Source organism: Sinocyclocheilus anshuiensis, unplaced genomic scaffold (assembly GCF_001515605.1).
Source record: "Sinocyclocheilus anshuiensis isolate Anshui unplaced genomic scaffold, SAMN03320099.WGS_v1.1 scaffold681, whole genome shotgun sequence".
In the NCBI taxonomy this organism is placed as follows: Eukaryota; Metazoa; Chordata; class Actinopteri; order Cypriniformes; family Cyprinidae; genus Sinocyclocheilus; species Sinocyclocheilus anshuiensis.
The window spans coordinates 1042824-1047640 of NW_015537978.1; positions in this window are offsets into that span (position 1 = coordinate 1042824).

The following is a 4817-nucleotide window of genomic DNA, read 5'->3' on the forward strand; positions in this document are numbered from 1 at the left end:
GAAATTGGTACCGAGAACCGTGGATTTTCACTGGTATCGGTACCGAATACTGAAATTTTGGTACCGTGACAACACTACAGCAGACTGTAAAAATGCTTTTTCTATTGGTTTAACCTTCTGTGCGTTTTAACCTTACTATGCAAATGTATTGCATTTTGTATTGTGCGCTCTGCTTTTGATAGTTGGCAAATTGGAAACAGTAATGTATCTCTCTATCTACTTCTGTTAAATTACACATTTCAAAAGGACTGAAAAGGCATAATATGTTGGCAAAAAAAGTGTCCTCTCACTCCATAGGTCAGGCCACACATTTCCATCCATTTTAAAAAGGTTACGCTGCCTTTCAGCACAATGGGTGAAAAAGACGCATTGTCCAGCTCGAGCACCCATAACAGTGCCCAGCAGACATGGCCGTACAGCTTGATTTAATGACACATCTTACATTGCAGGTTTAGAGTAATTAACATACTGATGAGACATTTTGGAATATATTATTATTCTAATCAGCAGGCTCATTTGCAAAGTAAGAAACATCATACAGCAGGGTGCCGGGGCTGGTTACTTGTCATTTAGCAGACGCTTTTATCCAAAGCTGCGTACAGTACGCTAATTTCAGGAGCGACCTGGGGCCGGGTGTCTTGCTCAAGGGCACCACATTGACGATGGGTCACAGTAACTTTCCAGAGTAAAGCTGTCCCCTGCTGAGGTGTGAACCTGCAGCCCATGTACAGTAAGCAGGTTGTCCAGCACAGTGACAGGAAATCATAGGAAGAAGTGGGTGGATTGTGTCTGGAACTGACAAAAGCTGGATTGAACCCTTCAGGTAGTACTGTATCTCTGACAATCACTTCAGATTGTTAATGACACACCAGGAGATTTCAGCAGGGGGTCTGTGACCCCTAGGGGTCCTTGATGGCACTGCAAAGGGTCTGCCAATTATTGTTTTATTTTATATATAAAAAAGGGACTACGAAATAGTTCAGTCTAAAATGAAAAAATTGTCACTTATTCATACTCATTTTGTTCCAAAACCTATATTACTAGCATCCTTTTTTGTCTGTAAAATAGAAGTCAGTATGGTCCAGTGTTGTTTTGCACCCCTTTATTGCATACAGAAAAAAAAACATGAAAATATATTTTTGTGCTCCAAAGAAAGAAATGCCTACAGATTTGGAACAACATGCAGGCGAATAAATGACAAGCTAAACAAAGCTAATTTTAAGAGGCTGCAAATGCTTTACTGTAACAAAAAAAAAAGTATAATTAAAATATACAAGTATTTTATACGTAATTATTAATGGCCTCCCAATGTACGCATCATTACAGAGTATGTAAATGCATTAATATAGCACCATATGTACTTTTGAAATCTGGTTTAGTGTGCATAACTAAGGTGATATTGCAGTAATTTATCACTGTGATTATAAATATTAAAATCCTTGATGATTCTCTTAGCTGATGCTCACACTTGTCATTCTCTAATGCCGAGGCATTTGCTGTAACAACCATTTCTTAAAGAAAGCTCTCTGGCTGCATTGATGAAGCCCATCAAGTGATTAATCAAGCACATGGGCAGAGTTTTGTCACAACACAGTCCTCTAATCTGAAGTTCTTGAGCCAAGCTGTAATTTAAGTATGATTGGGTTTTAGTGCGTTGAGATGATTAGGCGTTTGGGAAAGAGTTTGCTATCAGTGAGACAGCCTTTAAAACGGGCCCTGTCAGGATCTCATCTGTGCCACTGCAGGTGCTTTGTTAACCTATAATAAGGGCACTTGAACGGTTCACCTCAAGGCCGGACTCCAACTGGCCACCTGTTGTGGAATGATTAGGGGTAATTGTAAGTGTGTGTGTGTGTGTGTGTTTAAAGAAGCCTTAAGCCTGTAAAGCCCTCACCTAATCACCTGTAACTGCTTAGCCAAAGATCTGTGACTGATTTGTGTGTGAGATCCAAAGCCCCGTAGACCTGATCTGATTCCACTGCCGTTCTGTTTCCCTTCAATGCTTCTGACATGGATTCTGTTAAGAGAGCTTAGCCCTGCGCCGGAAATAAAGCCTTCTGGACCATAAGAAATATTTTATTACAGTTCTTCTCATTTAATTTGCTTAAATTCCTCAAGTTAAAGTCAGTTTTCCCAATGCACTCACAAATATCTGTTTGGCATTTTTTGTATTCCTTCTCACAAATTTGCATTGCCACTGCATGCTTAATGCAAAGGCTGTATTTTAAAGACACTTCTGTGCTTGGGTCCCTTTGAATTGATGTGACCTCACAAAAATTACACCCTCAGTTTCTATGGCAATGTCATCAGTAGCGATGTCACGGTGATCAAGCTGAGAAAATGCAAACAGCTGAATAATTCAACAAGTCATCTCACCGCACCGAATCAGAGGGGTCACCAATGAAAAGTGTTTTTCATCTGGGGTAAAAAAAAACATGAAAAATTAGGGGTCTTTGTAAGAGAAAATATAAAACCATCTCTCTGAAACATTGTTCACTTGATTTTGTCACTGACCTCATAAAGCTGCTCATTTAAATTTAATATTTTATATTATTTAATAGATATATATTTTCACATTCTGCTGCATAATTAATGAAGCAGTGCTCTTTTTGTCTTCATCCAGCATGATTATTTTGGAGGAATGTAGCAGCGTTGAAATATCACATCGTGAAATTCTATTAGCCTATGAATTTTTGTCAGAGCCACCGTTTGCATGCTTGACATTAAGTGTTTTTGTTGTTGTAGAGATTATTACGAATGTGTGCCAGGAATGAAGACAAGCACATCGGGGTCACGGTGGAAACGCTGCGGAGAGGTGTTTATTTAGTATTAAGAGGCCGATCAGACTGAAGAGGTTTTGGAGTAGCCGATGGGTCAGCACTGATAGTGCTCTACGGGAGCTCCTTATGTGTCTGTACACTCGTCGGGAGTTCTCCAGGAGATGGGGGTTGAGGAGGTGGAACATGAATTTGGAGTGTCTCCGAGAGACCGTCTATTTGGATGCTTCATCTTAGACCTCATCCGTTTCTGTTAGATTGGAGGAGAGGAAGAGAGTGGCATTACTTGTGTAGCCTTAGCCTGGCGACCATGAATCGACTCCAGCTGTGCCGCATCTTCAGTCTTCAGCTGTGTGTTGGGGTGCTGTCCAAGGTGTTAATTGAGTGTGTGTCCTGGAAGAGCTCTGATTGGTGCACAGAGAGCTTGCTTTAACATGACTTTCTTCTGACTAGAGTGTGAGTAGCTTTGCATAAAACAACTAGGTTTGAACAGTATTAGTTATTAGCTGATATTAGAGATTTAATTTTTATTTTAGGTACAATTAAAAAAATAAAATAAAAGAATATTCTATTCAGCATGGATGCATTAAATTGTGGATGTGAAAGCAAAGACTTTTGCATTGTTACTACAAAAAATGTAGAACAACTGTTTTCCACATTAATGATGATAAAAAATGTTTCTTGAGCACCAAATCTGCATAATACAATGATTTCGGAAGGATCATGTGACACAGAAGAATTGAAAAATGGCTGCTGAAATTCAGTTTTGCCATCATAGAAAAATAAATTACATGTAAAATTACATGTAATTTATTACAAGTTTACAAGTTTATCAATTGTTTAAACTTGTTTTACTGTATTTTTGATCAAATAAATGCAGCCTTGGTGAGCATAAGAGACTTCTTTCAAAACCATAAAATCTTTTGAACGGTAGTTTGATATTGAATAGGCCTATATGTTGGCTTATATTGAATATTTATTTGTACATGATAATTTCCCATATTTTTATTTTTTGATTACTTTTGCTGCCCTGTAACACACACTTAATCTTTAAAAACACAAATTATTTGACAACACTGTTAAATGTAATCTTTAGCAAATCCCAAAATGAATAACTTTTTTTATATATTGTACAATAGTGTTGAGTTCAAGTCCACCTTGTCTAGTCCCAGTTGAGTCCAAGTCCTTAACATATTGAGTTTGAGTGGGAGATGTTTATTAATGTCTTGCTAACTTAATTTTATGTTGTTACTTATCTTTCATGCTACACATGATGTGGATTTGACTGTACTCAAAAAAATTTCGGGGTCTAAAATGTCAGAGTCTGTGTCAATTTTGAGCACAAGTCCACCTGAGAGTTCATTGATAATTGCAGTCTGAGTCTGAGTCCGAGTACCTCAACTCTATTGTACAATATAACGTTGTGATGCCTGAATTCACTAGTAGCATTTAAAATAATTGGTTTTAGTTTTAATTTTAGTCAAAATGGTATATCATTTTAATATCAACCATTTATTCACCATAACGTTAAAAAATTAGTAGCTTATTAGCCAGAATTCAATTAATATTGGTGCGTTCCTAGAAATAACGAGTTTGCAAATTAAAACGTTCATCTTCTTTAACATGAGAGAATGCTAAAGGGAAAAAGAGAGAGAGAAAGCAAATTCAGTCTCACAGTGAGAGAGCTTTTTAGGCTGACATGAGCTTTTTATACAAATTAAACTGTCTATAGCATTTAGTTTTAAATGTGTTTCATCATATTATTTTACATTGAGATTTTTTCCAAAGTGTCCACTGGGATAAAAACAGGGATGAAAATTATATTTCTCCAAAATGACTCTAAGCTCAATTTGGTTTCCACACTTGCATCATAAACTCACTCCAGCTTATGAAATTATCGACATATTTATTTCGAACCTCATGAGATCAAGGCTGAGAGGACAATGCTGTAAGTTAGATCTGAAATTCAGTATTAATTGAATTGACTCATTATGCGAAATTCAGCAACATTATGCTACATGCAGAAAGAAGTTATTCACA